Genomic DNA, 22,735 nt, shown 5'->3' with positions numbered 1-22,735 from the left:
GCCAGATAAAATACTTGGGGAGAATGGAAAAGAAAGGAAAAAGCCCCAAACAGGTGGAAAAATGCTGACATCAGAGTAGTGTAAAAAAATTTAACCGAGTTTTCGGTGGTGGTGGCTAATTTAGCCCTGTTCTATGATAGGGTCACAAACTTTGACCAAGCAGAGAGTAGTAGAAAAGGCTAGAAAGAGGGGCTTGAAGACGATGAATTTTGACTCCTGATTTTATTATTTCATTTCTTTTTCTCATTTAAAGTAGTCTTCTGTGGTTGGGAAGCCTTGCCTCCCAAGACCGGAGTCAGATGGAGCTGGTTGCTGTTGGAAGGGGGTGGGTTGGGGAACTGGGGTGGGGGCAGGGAGACCCCCGCTCTGCTGGTGGTCCTAGGTGGAGGAGAACTGCACTTCCCAAAGTCTGGGGTGTGGTGGGAAGGGGATGAGGCAGGAGCAGCAAGCTGGGGAGATGGGACCCACCTCAGTCTCCAGCTTCATTTTCTTCTAATGTTTCCCCAGTGGTGGCATTCTCTGCAGTCTTGGAGGCCTTCTTTTTTTTTCTTTTTCTGGGTTTTTCGACTTGCAGAACTCTGGAGGAGGGTCTTTAGCTCTGCATCCTGGACCTCCATCTCAGACTTATGGAGGTCAGGCTGGAAGGGGCCACTGGTTATGAGCATGGGGCCATTGGGCACGAGCAGAACTGTAAATTTAAACTGGGCAGCAAATGCCCCCTCCTTCTCATAGAGAACATTAAATGGTTGCAGCAGTCCACGCTTGGGGCACTCCACCACACCCATCCGAGCCTTCTTCTCATCTTCAAATGCTCGGAAAGTAAACGGCGTAGCGTCAAAATGCCTTTCCACCTCACTGAAGAAGGCACGTCAGGTTTTCATTTTCAGTCCATACTGTCTGGAGGGGTCTCGTTTGTAAATAGTGGTTCTCTGTCCTGCATCCTTGGCCTTCCCTCTCCTGAGCTGAGGAGAACATCCACAGCATATGCTTCATGTACCTCAAATTCAGCTTTTTCACGGTCCTTCTTCTGCTGCTCTGTGGGATTCTGGGTAATGGATTTTTCTCCGTCGATGACGTGCTGCCTGAACTGGTGTGACAGGCATACCTTCTGTTGGCATGCAGTTAAATGAGTGGGCAACTTTGTTCCCGGCTTCTGTCACTTGTGTGTTCTGATTTCCAGGTTTGACCAGGCATAGGGCAGCTTCAGCACAATGGTGAGCTACCTTAATAACATCTGCTTTCCTTCCTGTTATTTGGGTCCCCTGAGCTACGTCAACCACAAAAGTATGAGCTACATTAGCGGTGAAGCCGTCTGCATGGACCCCAAGGTCAATTTTTACCAAGTCACCTTCCTTGAGAATATAATCCTGGCCGCTCTTCAAAGGGGAGAAGTGACATACACAATTATATACCGAAATGCTGGTGGGAAAAGCAATACCTTTCTTCCTTTTCCTTTTTTTTTTTTTTTTTTTTTTTTTTTTTTTGTTGAGACGGAGTCTCGCTCTGTCGCCCAGGCTGGAGTGCAGTGGCCGGATCTCAGCTCACTGCAAGCTCCGCCTCCCGGGTTCACGCCATTCTCCTGCCTCAGCCTCCCGAGTAGCTGGGACTACAGGCGCCCGCCACCTCGCCTGGCTAGTTTTTTTTTGTACTTTTAGTAGAGACGGGGTTTCACCGTGTTAGCCAGGATGGTCTCGATCTCCTGACCTCGTGATCTGCCCGTCTTGGCCTCCCAAAGTGCTGGGATTACAGGCTTGAGCCACCGCGCCCGGCCCCCCCCCCTTTTTTTTTTTTTTTGAGACGGAGTCTCTCTCTCCCAGTCTGGAGTGCAGCTGCACCGTCTCGGCTCACTGCAAGCTCCGCCTCCAGGGTTCATGCCATTCTCCTGCCTCAGCCTCCCGAGTAGCTGGGACTACAGATGTCCGCCACCATGCCTGGCTAATTTTTTTGTATATTTAGTAGAGATGAGGTTTCACCATGTTAGCCAGGATGGTCTCGATCTCCTGACCTTGTGATCCACCCATCTCGGCCTCCCAAAGTGCTGGGATTACAGGCGTGAGCCACCGCGCCCGGTTCTTCATATCCTTTTCTTTCTTGAAGATTTTCCCTGTTTCTTGCATAATGATGGCATCACCTTTCTCACTGAGGCTCAGTACTGACACACCTGAACTAGATGCTTCCACCAAGGACCGAAGTACCCTGTTGGTGATGTCGCCCCCCATCTTCTACCTGGTCATGACCAGGTCCTTGGCGATAGTTTGCTCCTGCTGCTCGTCCTCGCCTGACATCTTCCTACCACCACCACTGCAGCCTCGTTTCCCCTGAGCCGCTGCTCTGCCTCCCTTCCCAGTCGCAGGCTGTGGTTAGAGCTCCCTCGATCCGGAGAGGGCGAGCAAAAGCCACAAACTTAGTGTTTTAGCGTGACTTCTGGGAACATCTGAAATTATACCTGTGGCTTGCCTGGTGGGTGTAGGATCTAAACTGTTCTTTGGTGCCCTTGGATTTGACTTCCTCTCCTGTCCAGGCCCCGTCCCTGTAGTTGGGAGCTAGTGACTTGTAACAACCATATCAGGCTTTGAGAGTGTTTTTAGCCAGCTTTAAGTGCTATTACTTTGCATGTATGCAGACAATTACAAAATAGCCTGCTGGGCCTTACCAAATAGCCTGGTTTCACCACTGAGATTGTACGTCTGCAGGGCTCCCTGGCCTGTGCTTTCAGTGAGCACACCCATCCCCAACGGGCCCCACGCTATCCGGCCTTCGGTCTCCCTTGTTTTCTGTGGGTAAGACTTACACGGTGGATTTGCTGCTGATTTTCTGTGTCCCAGCTGTACCCTGAATGCGTCAACGGGCATGCTCAGCCTGCAGGTCAGTGATGGTTTGTGATGAGCCCCATCCTGCCTTCCCGTGGGAGGAGGGTCCCCATGTAACCCTTTCATGTCCTGACCTGCACTTGCTTTGGCAGCCCCTGGGGTCCCACTGAGGGGCTGCTCTTTATGCAGCTGCAGGACACACGCTAGAGTCCTGGGAAAAGCCCCTCAGGCACTCCCACATCTGGCCAGGCTATTTATATCCCTCAAAAGGGCCCATTTTTCTTTGCAGAGAGTGAACATGTGGGCAATGCTGTCATGCCCACCAGTGGAGCCTGTGAAACAAGCCCTTTCATTGAATAGCTTTCTGGGTGCGTCTGACACGTTCTCATCCATGTGCAGAGGACTCGCGGTTTTACGCCTTGTCTGCTGCCATTGTGTGGATCACTGTTCCTCAGAGTGCAGGCGGGCTGTGGCCCCCATAGCAGCCTGTTCCTGGTGCTGGGGGGCCTGGCTGCTCTGGATAGGCATACCTTGCCTCCCTGTCTCTATCCCACATCGCCCAGGGGAGGGTGGGTCCTCCATGGCCTGCCATGCCGCAGTTCACTGAGCTCCTGCCCTGGGTCCCATATGCCTGGGCAGTGGGGCGTCAGCAGAGGAAATAGTAGTCTACTGTGGGGGCAGACAGACCCCAAAGGAGATCAATGGGTCAGGTATGATTGCAGTCACAAGGGGGAAAAATAAAGCAGAAAAAGATGCCAGGGGCAATGGCTTACTCTTGTCATCCCAGCACTTTGATAGGCCGAGACAGGAGGATCACTTGAGGCCAGGAGTTTGAGACCAGCCTGGGCAACATAGTGAGACCCCCATCTCTATAAAAATATAGAAAATTAGCCAGGCATGGTGAAATGCACCTGTAGTCCCAGCTACTCAGGAGGCTGAGGTGGGAGCATGACTTAAGCCCAGGAATTCGAGGCTGCAGTGAGCTATGATCACACCACTGCACGCCAGCCTGGGTGACAGAGCAAGACCCTATGCAAATAAATACATCCAAATAAAATACAAATAAATAAATACATAAAGCAGAGAAAGAGATGAGATAGGCTCTATAAGGGGAGTTGGGCTGATTGATGGAGCCAAGGCTGGTGCCATGCCTGTGCCTGGGGAGGAGCACCGAATGCATGGGGAGCACTGAAGTGGGGGTGGGGAGGGCAGTGGGCCGAGGCAGAATCAGGAAGGACAGGGGCAGGAGAGGAGGTGGTGGGTTGGGGAGGTTGAAGGGGTTGGGGAAGACCTCCGGCTTCTGAGGAAAATGGGCCATGGTGGGGGTGCGGGGCACCCGGTTGGGAGGCTGTGAGGTGGTCTGGGAGAGCGGTGCGGGTGCGGGCATGGTGCGGCAGTGCCAATGAGGAGTGGCTCCCTTTGGTGCTTATTTGGAGGTGCACCAGGAGGACTTGCTGCCAGCTTGGATCTGGGGTGGGTCATGGTGTGGGTCGGGGGGCACAGAATGCCCTGGGTTTTGGCCTGAGCCGTAGGAAAGATGGAGGCTCCACGTGGGGTTCTGCCTGGGCTCTCTCAGAGACGTCTCAGCTTTAGGGAGGTGAGGAGCATGGTTTGGAGACACGGGAAGCTTGAGGTGCTTATTAGTGGGGAGGAGGCTGTGGGGTACCTAAGCCTGGAGTTGAGGAGACATCTGAGGACTAGCCCAGGGGTTAGTCCTGACTGGAGCTGGGGCATGGAGCTCTCCCAGGGCAGGCCCCCTCAGAATGCCCTCGCTCCTTCGCTGTCAGGTAGGGACATGTCTGAACCTGCTCCTGCTGCCTGCTGGCCTGCAAGGGTCACAAGGAGAGACCAGCCTTCGGGGGCCTCTGTTGAGATTGGAAGGACAGATAGGCAGCGTGCGAGAGAGGGTCGGGATTTGGACTGGCTGTCGGCTGCGGTGGGAGAGATGGTCTGGGCCTGGGAGGTGAGATGGACAGATCCGCAAGGATAGGACACATGGCAGGGCTCGGAAGGGAAGGCATCTGGGGAATTGAGGGTCTCCTCTTATCTCTGCAATCTTTGGGGGCAGCACCTATCCCACAGGGGCACGCCCAGCTGAGACTTTGAGTCCTCTGAGCTGGATGTAGTGTGAGCAGGGAGCCCGCCTGAGGCCTGAGTGCAGCGTGGCATGGGGAGTGGAAGGTGCATCCTGAGGGGAGGTACCTTCCTCCCCCGCCAGCGTGCCTGGCATACAACCCCCCTCTCACACCTCAGTCTCCTCCTGCTGCTGCCTTGTCTTAGAAGGTGCGGCCGCCAGGGTCCAGGATGGCCCACACCCCTGCCGAGGGGAAGTGGCTGCTCCTTTTGTGCGGGGAGCCTCGGAGCCCTGGAGAAGTCCTGGGAGGCAGCCTACCCTCTCTGCCCTCCTTGGTGGCCCGAGAGAGGCCCCGTGGTGTTCATCATGGAGACGGGATGGTGTGTCTTGTTTTTTCAGCCCATGTTGAGTAGGGTGGGGTCATAGCCTTGTAGCAGGCCCTGTTCAGAGCCACTCAGTCAGTCTCAGGATGTTTTTGTTCTTTGGTTTTGCCCCTTGTGGTAGGACAAATGATGGCCCCCGAAAATACCAGGTTCTAACCCCTGGAGCCTGAAAGGGTGACTTTATATATAGAGTTAGAGTCTGCAGATGGGACTAAGTTGAGGATCTTGAGGTGGGGAGATGATTCTGGATTATCTGGTGGGCCTCAAGTACACTCAAAAGTGTTCTTCTCAGAGGCAGCAGAGGGAGATTAGACACAGACGGCACAGAGGCTACAGTCATGGTGGGTGTGGGGTGGATTTTATCTGCCAATTGGGCTGGGCCTCGGGGTGCCCAGGTAAGTGGTCAGGCACTATTCTGGATGTCTGTGTGGGTATTCCTGGGTGAGGTTGGCATGAGAATCGGTAGACTAAGGCAAGCCGTGGCCCGGGAGGCAGGATGGGCAGACCCGCAGGGATAGAACACATGACAAGGCCTGGAAGGGAGGGGGTCCGGGACATGAGGGTCTCGTCTCATCTCCTGCTGGGGTTGCAATGCTTGTCCTGCATGGCACCCCCAGCTGAGCCTACAGAGACCTCTGAGTTGGACGCAGAGGCTGGGAGCATGGGTAGGGAACTCGCCTGAGGCCTGGGTATGGCGTGCAAAGTAGAAGGTGGGGTAGGAGGTGGCCCTTCCCAAAGTGAGTGGGCCTCACCCAATCCGTCGAAGTCCTCGATAGAACAAAAAGGCCCGGCTCCCCGAGTCAGAGGGGAGTTCGCCTGCCTGTGAATGGAAGCTTCACAGGGTCTCCAGCTTGTGGATGACAGATCCATAATCACGTGAGCCGAGCGCATAATAAATCTCTGTCTCTCCCTGTGCACATGATGTTGGTTCTGTGTCTCTGGAGAACCCTGACTAACCAAGGAACCACAAACCAAGCAACGCTGCTGCCACCAGAAGCTGGAAGAGGCCAGGAAGGGAGTCTCCCCTGGGGCCTCCAGAGAGCGCATGGCCCTGCTGACACCCTGATTTTGGTCAGTGAAACTGATCTCAGAATCCTGGCCTGCAGAACGTGAGGGAATACACTTCTGTTGTAAGCCATCCAGTTTGTGGTCACTGGTGAGAGCTACCGCCCGAAAACCATACGGGCAGTGTAAACGGTGCTTCCGTGAATACCCTGGCTGTGCTCTGGAGCTGTCATTCAGTGCACGGGTTTCAGGGAGCAGCACTCACGGTCCAAAGAGCTGTGTCTCTTCATTGTAATAGATCTTGCAAGATCCGTTTCTGAAAAGATCCAACAGTTCATCCCTCCCTGTGAGTGCGGGGAGCTCCCTGTTCCAGCACCCTCTCTCGGCGGTGGCGTGAGACACTATAGACCGACTTGTCAGTGTTCGGGGCAGAGTGACAGCTTTGTGGCCTTGATGGCGTCCCCCCAGATCCTGGTGAGTGTCACGTCCTTGTTGGATGTTCTGTGGCCGTTTGGATCTTCTGTGAATCGCCTGTTGTGTGTTGTGACCCTGTTCTGTCAGGACGTTCAGCCCTCTCTTGCCAATCTATAGGGGCCCTGAATTTGTTATAGATACTGATCTTCTTTCTTCTGCTTGGAATACATTTATTCCTAATTCTCTTCTGTGCCAGTTTCTTTTATGAATGTATCATTTGCTGTCCAGGTTAACTCATTTTATGGTCGAATGTGTCTCTCTCTTCTCTTAGGGCTCGTGGGTACCAGCGTTTGTTAAGAAGATTACATGGGTTGTCTGGGGATTTTCTGGCAGGAGTTTTCTTGTTTTGTGTGTTTGAATTAAACTCTTGAACGTGTCTAGAATGCTTTTAACATGAAATAATATGCTTGGGTTGGGGGAGGACAATTTTGTTTCCTTCCAGTGTGCCAGCACTAATTAGTCAATAATCCGTCCTTTGACCAATGAATTGAACGACAGCTCTGTGGTCTGTTAGGTTCTCATGTAAACTGGGTTCCGTCTGGGGATCCTCCTTCCCACTCACTGGCCCACTTGTCTCTTCACGTGCCCACATCCCGTCAGTAGTGGCTGCAGAGCATGTGCTGATAGCTGGGAGGAGTCCCCTTGCGTGCTCCGTGTGTGATGACGTGCTTTGTGAGCTGTGATGGCAGGAGTGCTCCTGCGTATGCCTGTATGTGTTTGCCTGTGTTTCTCCTTGTGACTACTGGGCAGAGCATGATAAGGGCGGGTGCACTGTAGCTGTGCTGGAGGGGCAGCCAGGGAAGAGGCCGTGAAGGTGGTGAGGGAGGCTCAGGTGAAGCAGGAAAACAGAGACCACCGGTGGATGCAGAATTATGTCTATGGTAGTTAGGTATAATTTCTAAAAGGCAAAGTGTCCAGGACAATAAATGTAAAACAGGTTTATTATGGGGGGAGCAATGAAAAGAGAACCCTTCGTGTCAGGGTTTGGTTTCTTGGATTTCCTTTGGGCATGAGTGCCCTGACTCTGCCCGTGGTGGGGGGATGCATGGGCATGCAGTGGGGTGAGCTGTTACTGCACCTTAGGTGTCTGTGCCTCGCCCAGGGCACCTCTGGCAACTGGCACCTCACAGTCCCCAAATGCTCTCTGTGCCCCATCTTCTATGGCACAGCTCTAGCAGGTCAGGGCACACCCATGCAGGGAGCCCAGGAGGTCAGGGCCTGCAGTTACCCACTGGTGACCTCAGCCCCACCCATGCTGTGGAGGGAGGGTAGAGAGTTTCAGGTGCTGGCCCATACAGGACTTACAGCCAGGACAGGAGGCAGCCGGGTCCTGGCCACCAGCTCAGAGGCAGGCATAGGGTGGGGTGCGGCTGAGGTGCTGCAGGGCCAGGGCTGTCCGCCACCCGCCTACCCCAGGCAGGTCCTCCTCTGGTGGCGGCTGCTGGCCCGACCTGCTTCCCGGGTGGCTATTATGGATGGGTGGAGTGCACGCTGTGCTTTACTGGGAGGGCTCATTTTCTGTCAGACAGCTGAAGGCTCCACTCTGCAGGGACAACAGGACTGTGGTACACCTGCTTTGAGGTCAGTGAGAAGGTGGACAGGGCAGCCAGGTCCCATGGGAAGGTGGCTGGAGACTGGGCCCATGGGCATCCTGGTGGCCCTGATTAAGCTCCTTGTTTATCCCACACACAACTTGTGGCTGGACTGTGTGTCCAGTTGAGCACTGGCATCTGTTCTTCCCCAGGGCACCTCGCGACCTGGCCTCCTTCCAGGGGGTAGTGTGGGTGGTCATAATCCCGCCACTGACTGGGAAGTCTCACTCTTGAAGCTGTGGAGAAGTCCCTAGGGGATCTGATGGGGCTGGGCTCTGGGCTGTGAGTCACCTTCTGGGGAAAAGAGCTGCCTTCCTCCTGGGCGGCTTCAGTTCCAGGTCAGGCAGAGGCTGTGCAGGCATGCTGTAGGGGTGCAGGGGGCCCTCGTGCTGCTGAGCATGGTCCTGGTGGGCATCGGAGGTTGCTCTAGCCCAGTGAAGGCCCTTCAAGTCTCACAGACTGTGTGATGACAGGCTTGCCCAAGCCCAGGCCCAGGGCCCAGGTTTGCACACGACACTGGCACATGTGTGCACCAGGGTCCCCAGCATTGACTCACATCTGCCTGAGTCTGGTGTTTACTCGCTGGGAAATGGTGAGAAGGATGGGGAGGGCCGCAGCCATGCCAGACACTGTCTGGTGCTGATCCCTTTCCAGGATGGTTGTGGTTATGAACCCCAGGAACCCTCCCCTCCCCATGCATGTGTCCTGCCAGCCCAGGGTGAGTAGGTCTGATTCTCTGCTAGCTGTTGGGGCCTGTGGAAGTGAAACTCATTGTCTTTTCCATTTTTACCTTGAACTCTGTGTTTCTAGCAAGTAGAGGAAGAGGACCCCGGCCAGGCAGATGGTTTATTTTTATGCACAGTTTCAGATGGTGGCCTCCCCTCCTCCCCTCCTTGCTGCTGACCATCTTGCTCTTTTGAGATGTTGCTGCTGCATGGTTTTCTTACAATTTTTTCTATTCTACTGCATTTTGACAAATGAGGTCCGTTTTCTTCCTGCAAAGCCACCATGTTTAACAGAGGACTCCTGGAACCTGGCAAGCTTGGGAAGAGCAGGTGGCTTCCTCCTCTTCTGGCAGGTGGGCCAGTGGGGCTGGAGGAGTAGGGGGGCTCCAGCAGCCTCTACCATCCTTGTGGCAGCCATGGTGCCCAGGGCCAACCCACTGAGCCCCTCCCAGTGCTTTGGCTAGTGAACTTGACCCAGGCCATATGGGGCAGCAAACCGTGTCTCTGGCCTGAAGATGTGGCCTGGGCCAGGGGAAAGGGAAGGAAACAGCCCCAGCTCACTGGGTGTTGACGATGGGGAGGGGTGATCAGGAGCATGCTGAGCTCACCAGCCTGGCCATTGCTGGTCTACACATCTATAAACTGTACAAGATTTCCGGCACGTTAAGTAACAGAGCCTTACAGTCCGATGGGAAAGAGAAATGTTTAAACACAGCCATGGGAAGGTGCCTGGTGAGGCACTGTCAAAGGTGGACATGGCCGTGAGCCCCTCTTGCCAGCCTCTAGCCCTCTGTCCACACGGTGGGGCCTGGAGTTGCTGGGCTTCCCTTTCACTTAGATCAGAAGCTGAAGTTGAACAGTGTGGGGTGGGACAGGAGTGTGGGAGGGGAGTTAGGGCCCAGGCTGGAAAGCTGGACGCAGAGTGGTTAGATAGGTATTAGGGGCTGAAACGGCAAAGAGGGTACTGAGGACACCCAGGGACAGAGCAGCCACAGCCTCCAGTGAGGACACCCAGGGACAGCACAGCCACAGCCTCCAGTGAGGACACCCAGGGACAGCGCAGCCACAGCCTCCAGGCAGGTCCCAGGAGCCCTGAGGAGGACACGTGGGGTGGTGGGGAATTGGTCCCCTCCCTACCTGCTGCCTCCAGGCTGCCCTTGCTTCCTTCCCATGGTCTGGGGCATTCTGATCCTGACACAGTGATCTAGGGGTGGCCCATCATGTGGGAACGGGGGCCTGGCCCATACAGACATCTCCAGCCAGAGCTCAGGGTTGCCTCTGCCATCATCACCTCGGCCACATCCCCTTTCCTTCTGATCCCAGACACATTGGGCTCTGTCTTGCCTGCTGTTCTGTCTGCCTGGGAAGCTAATGTTGTTGGTGCCCAATTCCTGAAGAGTCCTCCCTGATGGCCCGTCCACCACGCGAAGCTGTGGAAACTGCCTGCTGCTGGGAGGAACAGTGCCACCCGGCCGAGTCCTGCATGTGTGTGGAAGTGGAGGCCAGGGGTTGGTGTTTGTAAGGTCTGGGAGTTTGCTTTAAGGCAGATCTTTCAATGTGGGTGGCTGGTCTGATTTGGATTGGGACATGTTGACAGTGTGTCCTAAGACTTTAAGATCAGTGGACACAGCAGAGGGCGTGAAGCCAGCCTGATGGTGGTTTGCTGAGGGAGCGACTTGCCCAGGGGAGTGGCTTGTTCTTAGAAGGACTCCCTGGGTGAGCAGGTCAGACTTTCGGGAGCTCTGATCAGTCAAGTTGCATGCTGCTTTGCCCTCTTGGGTGGACATTTGCTGCAGTAGTCCAGTTAAAGTGGACTTGTGCAGTTCTGACACCTCACCCTTCAGGTCCAGCTCAGCCTCCTCACCAGGCCAGCTCATCTCCTCACCAGGCCATCTCGTCTCCTGTAGTTTTGTTGGCACCCTGTGTGTTTCTACTCAGGACTTGTCACAGTGTGTCATCACACACACGCAAGCACATGCCGTGGTGCATTGATGTCTTGCCCACTGGATGGGTTCCATAGGGTGGAGCCAGCCCCACTTTGCTCTGCTGGCACTTAGCACGGTGCCTGGCACGTAGCAGGTAGTTAGGAAATACTTGCAGAGGAACATGAATAAGTCTTGCATGAGGTGCCAGGGAGCTCAGAGGAGGAAGCGGCCTCCCTTTTTTCCGGGAGACCAGGGGATGCTTTACCCAGAAGGGCCCCGCTGCTGTGGAGAACGCAGCCTCCCTGGGGGCTGAGTGTGGAGGGCAAGCAGAGGGCAGGGCCCAGGGGCCGGGGGCATGGGAACATGGGTGTGGGTGGGACTGGATCAGATGGCATTGTGAGGGTAAAGGGTTGGGATTTTAAGCAAAAGGCAGCAGAGAGCTGTTGAAGGCTTTTTGGCAGAGGCATGTCAAGACCAGATTTGGAATTTTGACATACTCATGCAGCTATACCATCGGGGTGGGTGAAAGTGTGGGTGGAAGAAGGCGCAGGGGCTGGAGAGGAATGGGAGGGAAGACAGTGTGGTCACTGCTTCCTGGCAGGGGTGGGGAGGGAGCCTCAACTGGGTCTGTGAGGCAGAGGAGCCAGCACCACTCCAGGGCTGGTCCTGGGTGGGTGTGGATGGAGGTGCTGCAGCCCGGGTGGCTCCCAGGGTGAGGGTCAGGCTCCCAGGGAGGACACTAGGCCACGTATCGTGGCTCCATTCTCTGTGGACTGTCCTTGGTGGAACTAAGAGCAGGCAGGTCTCCATGTGTCCTGGACACGGCTCCTCACCCAGCAGGTGTGTCCACTTGTTGGCTGTGGTGAGGGTGATTGAGGGGCAGCGTGCCAATGTAGACTGACTACATGACTAAAGTGAGTGAATGCTTAAATTGACACTAAGATGTGGTAAGCCTGACGGTGGGTCGGTCAGTTTCCATTCAGCTAAAACTTGTGCAGTGGGGGCATCGCTGACTTTTTTTGTAAAGAGAACATGACCTGTAAATAGGCTTTTAAAAATAGACACTTGGTATTGCTTTTTTGTAAATCAGATTGACCTGTCAGTGCACTCTGGGGTCCGGCCAGTAGCGATGGTCTTTAGACGGGTCAGCCGCTGGCTGAGCTAACACCTTTTAGATGGAAATGGAGTAAATGCTGCGCCACATTGTTTCTGTGGGTGGCGAATGCAGGTGTTAGCTTCTTTGCATAATTAAAAACCTTAATTTTTTGTGAAATCTTTAATCACAGAAGAAATGCTACTTTCCTGTTTGAGTGTTTCTGTTAATACTACCGTTGCTTTAAGAAAATTGCCTTCAGGGCTCATTACTTTCCTGGACAGTTTACAGGCCAGAGTGGTCTCCACTCAGCCACTAGATCTTAGAGGATTCTAAGAAACCCTATTCGTTAAGCCAGGTAACTCATATATTCTGAATCTATAAACATGTCTGAAAATTGTGAAGCATATTGTAGAGTTTATAGAAGTTCTTAATAATACATACATTGTGCTGGGTGTGGTGGCTCACGCCTGTAATCCCAGCACTTTGGGAAGTCAAGGTGGGCGGATCACGAGGTTAGGAGTTCAAGACCAGCCTGGCCAACATGGTGAAACTTGTCTCTAATAAAAATACAAAAATTAGCCGGGTGTAGTGGTGGGCACCTGTAATCCCAGCTACTCGGGAGGCGGAGGCAGGAGGATCACTGGAACCCAAGAGGCAGAGGTTGCAGTGAGCAGAGATCAAGCCATTGTATTCCAGCATGGGTGACAGAGCGAGACTCCATCTTAAAAAAAAAAAAAAAGAAAAAGAAAAAGTAAAAATATACATTGTATTTGATTCTAGTCAAAGAATATAAATAATACTTTGATTTATTGCCTCAAATATCCCTAACACTAGAAATGTTCTTTGTCTCAGGAATGACAGAATAAAGCAGTTCATAATGTGGGTTTGACAGGCATAGCTTTCAGCCCATGATGTACTGGATTAATATTTTAGCTAATTGCATGACCCCAGCTCTGTCGTGAGCAGGAGTTGCAGTCACCAGGCTCCCGTGGTGAATGTTGTCCTGCTCACGTTCTTGTTCCATTCTGCGAGGCAGCCATCACGAGCTGCCATGGGAGGTGCTCCGCCCTGAAAGCTCTCTCCAGGCCAGCCTGAGTGTGGCATCCACATGAGCACAAGTCCAGCACCAGCTGACCCCCAGCGCTTCACTCTTCACCCTTCCTGGGTCTTCAGTTTCTCATCTCCAAACTTAAAGTTTGCGTTCATGGTCACAAAAGGCTCCCGGGAGAGAAGGAGGGCGCTTGGCTTGACTGTTCTCTACAGTGCGCCTTCATTGCTTCCCTCTTCCCTCTTCCACCCTCAGCCCCCAGGGAGGCTGCTCCCTCCACAGCAGCTGGGTGCCCTTCTGGGTAAAGTGTCCTCTGCTTCCTCTCTGCATCTTGCTGAGATGGCCCTGTCCCTCTATCCCTACCCCTGTAGGTTATTAGAAATCTTCTAGCGAGAAGGGCGCAAAGCCTGGTGCCGGGTGGCACTGTGCGTGTTAGCAGGTTGGATGGCTCATCCTTGGGACTGAGTCGCTCAGTTTAAGGAATTTTAGACTTGGCATCTGGGTTCAAGCGTGTCCCTGTCCTGACTATGTCCCGAGCTGCGGGCCAGGGCAGAGCACCACATCTTTCATACATTGTCCCTGTCTTGTTCATCTCTGAGACTCAGAGACCTAATTTGTGTGGCTGTCACCTGTGCCCGCTCAAGTCACATTGCTACTTTCCTTTAGCACCTGGACACCTCAGCCAGACCTCCCTCCCGGGGACCCCTTGACCAGAGGCAGTACCGGGAACCTGTGCCCCTTGCTGCTGGCACACATGGGCAGGTGCCTGTGTCACTGAGCCCAGCCATGTCCCAGGCCTGCACCCTCCCCTCTCAGGGCGCACTGCAGCAGTGGGAGTGCCTGTTTCTGCCGCCTGCTAGGGTTGGTGCTCGGCGGGGTTGGGTGCAGAGGCTGGGATCTGGAGGCCACACCTGCAGTGTCAGAGACTCAGGGCAAGCCTCACACCTGCCCTGCTGCTTGTCCTGTGGTTGTTTGTTTATTCAATACTAAGTGTGGGCGACCAAGGTTGGGCAGTACTCACTGCATCGTGCTTCCTTACAGGCTGAGGACAGGTGCCTGCTGCTGTGGGAGGAAAACCTGGCCTGCAGAAAACTAAAAACTGCCAGAACTGCACGAGCCACTCTTCACTGCACTGTGCAATGCCCACTAGTATCAGGCCACTCATGGGGGTGGACATGCTGGACGACAGAACAGCCAGGGCCTCGCAGCCCCTAACAGAGGAGGCCACGTGCTTCCTGGTTCAGGGTCATCTGCCCAGCTGGGAGCAGGCCGACTGGCTGCAGCACTGTCCAGCAGCTCTGTGCATGCTCACCTCCCAAGTTTGCCCTCATTGCTATCTCTTGACTGAGCTGCCTTCGTGATTCCTGAGTCCAAGGCTGGACATGAGAGCTCAGAGGGCCTGAGTGACTTGCCCAGGGCTACAGCTGCTTGCTTGGGACTTCCCCTCTGGCCCCATTGTCCTGTGGCCCTAGGCAGCTCGCCCATCCTGCCATGGAGCCCCCGGATGACTGCAGTAGTGGCCAGGCCTGCAGGGTCCTCAGGCACTAAGGAGCTTGCCCTTGCCAGGCGCCCTGCCGCTCCATGGGTGGACAATGGTGTGCATGGCTCGGGTGCTGGGCCACAACCCCCCACACCCTCCTCTAAGGCAGGCTTTCTCCTCCTTCCTCAGCCCGGGGACTGGTCACTGCCCCACGAGCCCCTGAATTAGCCCACACAGGAAAACAATCGGGTCCACATCGCTGAACAGTCCGGCTGTTTAAAAGGAAGAGAATGGGACAGGCTTGATCCACAACCTGTGGAGAAGGCTCACCACGGGACCTTGTCCCTGCACTGAAGGGCGCCTTGTTGTGGCTGGAGCAGTCCTGGCCTGAGCCCCGACTAATAACAGAGCCCTTGAAACCCCTGCAGTCAGGACTGACGTCCCAGGCGGGCAGAGGCCCTGCGTGAGGATGGGACGGCTGGGCCAGATGGTGTCCTGAGTATCCATCCTCCGTGGTGGCTGGGGACATGCTGACCAGCGTGGGACCAGGAGCATGGCCCCCAGAAAGGTGAGGCCAGCCGGGCAGGGGCAGGGGCTTGGGATTTCTTTGTCATTTGGTAAGTGGTCTTGTGTTCCCATTTCTCACCGCTCACTGGGGTTGGGTGAGAATGAGCTGAGTAAGTGGCCTTCTTTCTAATGTGAGGGGACCAAATGACCTGCTGTCCTTCTGGCCAACCAGATGAAAAACACACTTGAGTGGACCTTACAGGCTTCACCCCAGAGCTTTGCACTTCTGTGCTTTGAAGGCAACGGAAGTGCAGGATATTGTCTGAGAATTCCGTCCATCTGTAGCTGGCCAGAGAGCATCTGAGAAGCCAAGGCTGAGGCTGTGATTCTGGGGCGGGAGTTGGGGGGCGAGGGGGGAGTTGCGGGGAGCGCTTCCTTGGCCTGGGGCTATCCCTGCTTTCTTTACCTGGACAACCGATTGGGACGTGGCACTGCAGATATGGACACTGGGCAGTGTTTATGCCCTTCCTTCATTTAAATTTCACATATCTCTTAGTTTCTCTGTTTTGCACAGCCTCTGTAAGGAAAGGCTGGGCCTGCAACCTGTGGGCGTGGCCCTGGGAGGGATACACCCAGACCAGGTTGTCCAGGAGCAGGCAGCAGGCTGGTCGGGGGCCGGGTGGGGCGTAGGTGGAGCCTGTAGGACTTGCTCTGCATAAAGCCACGGGTGTGGCTGCTGTTCAGGATCTTTGCTGACACAGACACCTGGGTGGCCTGTTGTCACTGGGTTCTGTAAATCGAAGTACATGCCCAGCACTGTGTCTAGTATGGTCCAGGTGTGTGAAAGTCAGAGAACCCTGGGAGTCTCCGTCTCTGGGATTTGGGGAAAGGAGGAGGGGCCAGAAACAAACCAGAAACTCCACAGCTCCTGCTTAGGAGCCTCAAGGAAAGAAACAGGGCAAAGCAGCCAGAAGGCTGGGAACTGGAGGGCCAGTTCTGGGACTAGAATTTACATCGGAATGGGGGCTGTGAATGGGGATGCTTGTAATCCTTCCAGAATTGGGGTAAAATTTGCATCTGAATGACTCATCAAGTCAAGATTCCCATGGAATGTACGGGTTTTCTGGTTATTTTCCAGGTCCTGTTAATGGTCATTTGCATGTTTACTCAACCAGCATTCTTAAAATTAATATTACCTTACGACTGCCTTTATCGTGACTCTCTTAGTGGGGATTTCTGTCCTCTACATGCCCTGGGGGGTGTGTAGCCCCTGTGCACTCCCTGCCTTGGCCGGCTCCTTCCCCCATGCAAGGGGCCCAGGTAGACTCTGAGCTCTTAGACCAGCAACTCAGCCCTCAGATGTGTTTGGTTGGAACTTCCCAGTATTAAAAATATATGGATTAATGACCTCGCAGCATTTGAAGGTTTTTTTTTTCAGGAGAAAAAAATCACGAACTATGGCACACACTAGGCCACATTGCAGAAGGCTGGGAGGTGCAGTGGCCTCTTCAGACAGGACCTGGCCCAGCTGCCCTGCCTCCCCTTTACATTCCCTGACAGGGCTCTGGAGACTTCACTCAAAGGTTCATGGCTGCACATGCCAGGGGTCTGCAGGAGGATGAATGATGCCCCAGTACCTTGGGGCATCCCTCATGCCTGGAGCCTGTGAACATTTCCTTACATAGTAAAGGGATTCTGCAGATACGATTCAGTTAAGAACCTTGAGATAGGGAAATTCTCCTGGATTTTCCAGGGTGATCCCTAAATGTAATCACAAAGTTTCTTATGAGAGAGAGGCAGGCGCGCAGAGAGGAGAGACGGTGCTACACCCCTGGTCGGGGGGAGAAAAACTTTCCCTCTGCTTTCTCAGGTTCTGTTTCTAGGGCCTGCGAATTACACTGACGAATGACAATAACAGGAGAAAAGACAGACTGACATTTTCACACGCACGAAGCTTCACGAAAGAAAGTGAAAACCCAAAGACGCAGTCGATTTGGGGGCCTGCATACCGTTTTGACAAAGGTCTCAGTGGAGATTGAGAAGGCGCCCAATGCCATTATGCTGACGTCTTCTCTTCTAGAGGTTTCTAGGGGCCTGGCTGGCTCCTAGACCGAGACCCCTCCCTCCTCTACCTACCCGTGTGCTGGATGGGGACAGCATGCATTGGGGAGACGGTGGATGGGCCCCACTGGCTGGCAGCGGGTGACTGGGGAGACTGGGTGGGCCTTGTCGTACATTACTGCTGCTCCGGGGCCAAGGTCCGGCTGGTCTTAAAACATGAACAGCTGGAGACACTGTGGTATGCGTGGTCCACGTCATTGGCACTCCTGGTGTGCTCCATGTGTTACAGCGTCTCTCCCCAGAGCGGGGTAGTCCTCACATGCCAAGTGCTATGTGTGAGTCATGCACAGATTCCTGCCCACGTCTACATGGGGGCTTCTGCAGCTCATCATAGCGTCCATGTCACCCAGTCCAGAGGGGAGTGGTGGCGCTCTGGCTGGAGCTGCCCAGTGTGACCCGCACTTAGTGCAGAGCTGCTGGGGTTCACTGGTACCAGCATCCAGAGACTTTGAGAGATACTGTCTTAGCCTCGGGACAGTCTGCACCTAGGGCCATGCTCTTGTGTGTAGTGGGACAGCAGAGGGCTTTGTGTCTCCCTGTTGCCCCCGGACCCTGTGACCCTCTGGGCTTCTGCCCTGGATGGTGTCCACCCTGTACTTGGACAGTCCCTGATGGCTTTGGTGGAAGCCCGTGCTCAGCCACGTGCAGGGGCGGGAGGCCCCTCCCAGAGGGGGTTAAGCAAAATGCCAGGAGGTGGATGCATCTGACCTGGTGTGCTTGTGCACAGTCCCTATCCAGGACACACACCATGGGCTCAGAAGCCATAGCATGTGGCACCAGCTGTGTTCACAGTCTGCAGTGACTGCTGGTTAGACAGAGGTCATGGGAGCCCCTCTCTGCTGATTGGAGACCCCTCCCCGCCGATTGGAGACCCCTCCCCACTATCAAGGACTCCATCAGTACTGACCATGCTGCAGTGACCCACTGGCCGCCTGGCCCCCTGGAAGTGGGCAGGTCCCCTGGTGGCCCCACACTCAGTCCGTCTGCCACAGGCTGCCGTCTCTGCAGTTGCACTCATGGGGGACTCGTGGCAGCCTCAGAGGGTCACTGCTACATCCGTGCCCCTATAGCAGGGGCATGTACACATCTGTGCTCCAGCCTGCTGTAGACAGTGAGGTGAGAAGTCCCTGTGAAGAGCTGGCTTTTGCCCTGTGCCCAGGATGCACCAGCAGCACTTGGCAAGCCCTAGAGCCAGCTCTGCTATGTTCCCGACCATCGTGCACACCGTGACGCTTCTGTGTTCACACCGTGATAACAGAGGTCCCCTTCAGGTCGCCTTATAAAGGTAGGGTCACTATCCGGACCTGACTGGCTGCAGAAGAGATTTCTGGCCCTGGTGAATAGTGCTGTCGCGAACACGGGTGTACACATGTCTCTGAGACTTCTTTGTGTACATACACAGAGTGGGATCTCAGGATCACATGGTTATTCTAATGTTTTAAGGGACCGCTGTGATTCCCACAGGGGCTACACTATATTGCATTCCCACAGCAAAGTACAAGAGTTCCAGCTTCTCCACATCCTCACCGACACTTGTGTTCCGTTTTTTCTTTTGGTGGTGGCCACCTTGATTGGTGTGAGGAGGTTGGGAGGTTGTTTTTGCTTTTTAACCTCATTTTCACATGGGTATTAAGTATCATTTGCCTGTAGCACCAGATCTATTTTTATCATTGGGAGCCTGCAGATCCCCAGAGGGTGTGCCCGCTGCACTGGTGACCAGAGATAGAGGCAGGGCACTCAGAGGAGGAAGAGCCGTGCAGCCAGTGGTCTTATTGCTGCCCTTATGACAGAGTGCTGGAGGGTGCCCCTCACACTTGCCTCAGACAGTTTCAGGACCTCACTGTGGCCACCCTGATCATCCTGAGTTTTCAGATCTCAGCTCCCAACTCCCCAGGGTCCTGTCCTCAGATCTCCAGGCTTAGTCAGGGTTACAATTCCACTATCTAGTAAAAATGACCCAATCCATTCCATGGTAATACGTTTACATAATAGTACTTATATTAGTAGTTAACATTTATGGTGCCAAGTGGTGTTAGTGAATAATCCAAGTACCTTTTGTGGCCACCTCTGTCTTATGGATGGAAGCCAAGGGGCAGAGGGCTAAGTGGCCAGTCCAGGACTTTACAGTTGGTAAGGGTGGGCCCAGAGGGTGCAGCTGGGCCGCCGGGCTCCTGTGCCATGTAAACATGCCTCTCCTGGGGGAACAGATGGACAGGTCAGGGCTTGTCATGGCAGAGCAGCGCAGAAGGGAAGGTGCACTGAGGTGTGGACACAGAGACATGAGGACAGCTTAGATGAACCAGAGCTTGTATTGGGGCCTTGACTCTACGGATCCCAGTCTGGCCAAGGGAGGGGCTGGGAACATGTCCTTGAGGAGGCTGGAATGTGCTCTGGGGGCTTCAGGGCCACCTTCTTTTTTGCTGAGGTGAAACCATCAAAAGAGAGAATCTTGCTGGGTACGGTGGCTCACACCTGTAATCACAGTGCTTTGGGAGGCCGAGGTGGGAGGACCATTTGAGCCTAGGAATTCAAGGCCAGCCTGGGCAACATAGCAAGACCCCATCTCTACAAAAAAATAAAAATAAAAAATTAGCTGGGCATGATGGCTCACACCTATAGTCCTAGCTACTCAGGAGGCTGAGGTGGGAGGATCACTTCAGCCCAGGAGTTCGAGGCTGTAGTGAGCTATGATTGCACCATTGCATTGCAGCGTTAGTGACAGGGTGAGACCCTGTCTCCAAAAAAAAAAAAAAAAAAAAGGGAGATTCTGGGAAAACTGCTCTTGTTTGGGAGAACGATACTGAAAAATGCCTCCAGTAAAAAAATTTCAAAGATACAGGGAAGTTCCAAGAAGATATTTAAAATGCCCCTAAAATTCCACCTCCCAGAATTTGTTCTGATATTTTGGTGTCCCTCCTCCTGGAGGTCACTCTACCTGCACTTGTGGGTGGTGTTCTAGCCAGCCCTGGGTGTGCCCCGGGTGGCTCACCCACAGGAGCAGGAGCAGGAGCTGCCAGGGTTAGGAGTCAGCCTGGGAGTGAGCTTGGAACGTGCCAGCCAGGCCATTCCCTGGGTGTGACCTTTTATGACTGGTTTTTTTACATGAGTAAGCTCGCACTTAAGTGCTGTTTTATCTTCTCCTCTTTGCATTTAATAGAATGTTTATCTGTACTTGTCAATAGACATCGACTTGCGTGGATTGTACTGCCGCATAGCATGCTATAATGTTATTATTGATTTAACCTGTTTCTGATGGGTGCCTATTTGTTTTTTGGTATTTTTTCCCCGAGATGGAGTCTTGCTCTGTCGCCCAGGCTGGAGTGCAGTGGCATGATCTTGGCTCACTGCAACCTCTGCCTCCTGAGTTCAAGCAATTCTCCTGCCTCAGCCTTTTGAGTAACTGGGATTACAGGTGCGAGCCACCACGCCCAGCTAATTTTTGTATTTTTAGTAGAGATGGGGTTTTGCCATGTAGGCCATCCTGAACCTGAACTCCTGACCTCAGGTGATCTGCCTGCCTCAGCCTCCCAAAGTGCTGGGATTACAGGCTTGGGCCACCGCTCCCGGCCCATCTAATGGTGCATATTTGGATGACAGATTTTTACTGATAAGGCACCATGGAGAGAAACATCCCTGGGCAGGGCATCTCTCTGAGCTTGTGGGGTTGCTGAGGACCTGGAAATACCCCTGTTAGACTCTGTAGACATCAGAGGCCAGTTTCCCTCTCCCCAGTGACTGTGGCTGGTCCTCTTCCCTGCTTGGGAAGATGTTGGCTGTTCGTCCTCCCAGCCCGGCTGCTGCCCCGTGCAGGCTTGTGCCCTGGGTGGGTTTTGCAGCTGGACAGTAGCCACCCCTAGAGTAACAGTCAGTTGTCTCCCACTAACACTTGGAGGGCATCTGACTCACCCAGTAAGTGGGGTCCAGGCCCCTCGTCACAGTGTGTATGTGGTTGGGGGGCTGTCTGGAGGGTTTGGTCTTTGGCTGTTGGGGAGCAGGGGCGGATGCTTGAAGTTTCTGGCTCGCAAGTGGGAGATTATTGCTGAAAACTTCCTCTAGCTCTGAAATTTTGTGGTGTATGTTCTGAATGTCCAGTAATTCCCCTCCCTGTGTGAAATAGTTCCAGAACTTTCTGTCACTTGCAGATGCTTTGGGCATGACTTGCCATCCAAGCCTGAGGCCTGCTGTCCTCAGCCAGGCTTGTGACCACTCCCGCCCACAGAGCTGCCTGTCAGGGTTAAGCAGCAGCTTTGGAGGCTTTGATATAGTTTTTAGGGTTACAGAGTTTTTAATGAGTTTTCTTGTTGTGTGCATTTTCAGAGTGCTACTATTTGGCACAGCTTGACCCCAAACAGAAACCCACAACTTCATTCTTCTGAGCACGTAACTGGCCACTCCTCATCCACCATGTAGACTTCAGTTTGCAAACTGCTTAATTTCTTTCTTGTGCTTTTTAAAGCTGGCAAAAAATTATTGCACCATGCGCTCTGGAATGAGCTGTTAGCAGCGTGCACTTCTCTGAACAGCATGCTTCCCGGGCTTCCGGAGGTCGGATATGTCCCTCGGCCACTGTCACCCGACTGGGGCCCAGGAACCTGCTCTTCATGAAGTGCTCACCAGGCTCCAAGCTTCAGGTGAACTTGAGATTCTGTTAAGAAAACGATTTGAATGAGCACAGCTTAGCCCAGGTGTGCTCAGGCACTTGCTTTGGCCCACTTGGGTTTGCCTCTGATGCAGGGTGGGGAACTTTGCTTTCCATACCTGTAGTATCAGACACTGCCCCCTACCCCCCGACACTGATATGACTTCTGGAAGTTTCCAAGCCTTGCTTTCTTGTCTGCAAAAGAGGGATGGTGACAGCAGTGGGTCCTGGCTCCTAGAGCAGCGGGAAGGGTTCCTGTAAGAAGCTGGCACCGGCCTGGGGTGTGGTGTGCTCAGTAGACAGCAGCTGCCGCCCCCACCAGCCCCTGCCACTGCTGTTGGTGTTGGCGCTGGGTGATCTGAGTTACTGTCTTCACGGCCCCCTCTCCTGGCCTCAAGAAGGCACTCGCCCTGATGGGGATGTCGATGCTCCCCTAGATGTCGTCTGCTTTGGGTGAAGCTAGGATTGGAGGCTTCTTGGCATCCAGAGTCAGCCGAGGTGGCCGCCGGCCTGGTACAGCTCCTGGTGGGGGGTCTGGGCAGAGTCAGCCGAGGTGGCCGCTGGCCTGGTACAGCTCCTGGTGGGGCGTCTGGGCAGAGTCAGCCGAGGTGGCCGCCGGCCTGGTACAGCTCCTAGTGGTGGGTCTGGGAGGGCCGACTGGGCAGGGAGGATAGGAGAGCCAGGCCACATGCCACTTCTGTCCAGTGCCCATGCCCAGGCTGCCCCATGGGTAACCTGCATTTGGGGAAGGAGCTGGGGGTTATGCTTGACTCTCTGCACTCTTGGATGAACCGCTTAGTGCCCTGTGACCCAAGGCCAGGAGTGAGCATGGAAAGGGAGACCCCTGCCCCAGGGA

At 54.2% G+C, this 22,735-nt stretch overlaps 1 protein-coding gene and 1 pseudogene across 2 annotated transcripts in view; one reads left to right on the top strand and one right to left on the bottom strand.

Annotated features, from left to right (window-relative positions):
- The window catches only part of SEMA4D (semaphorin 4D), a 136,991-nt gene that overhangs the window by 46,838 nt on the left and 67,418 nt on the right, over positions 1-22,735 (top strand).
- On the bottom strand, positions 150-2,285 carry LOC104668572 (annotated as a pseudogene). The gene is made up of 2 exons (XR_004053914.1): positions 2,062-2,285; positions 150-1,446 (listed from the first exon to the last, which is right to left on the bottom strand). The product of XR_004053914.1 is annotated as a proliferation-associated protein 2G4-like (transcript).

This window comes from Rhinopithecus roxellana, chromosome 16, assembly GCF_007565055.1.
Source record: "Rhinopithecus roxellana isolate Shanxi Qingling chromosome 16, ASM756505v1, whole genome shotgun sequence".
NCBI classification, from domain to species: Eukaryota; Metazoa; Chordata; class Mammalia; order Primates; family Cercopithecidae; genus Rhinopithecus; species Rhinopithecus roxellana.
The sequence above is the reverse complement of the archived record's forward strand: the minus strand, read 5'-3'. Positions and strand labels throughout refer to the sequence as shown.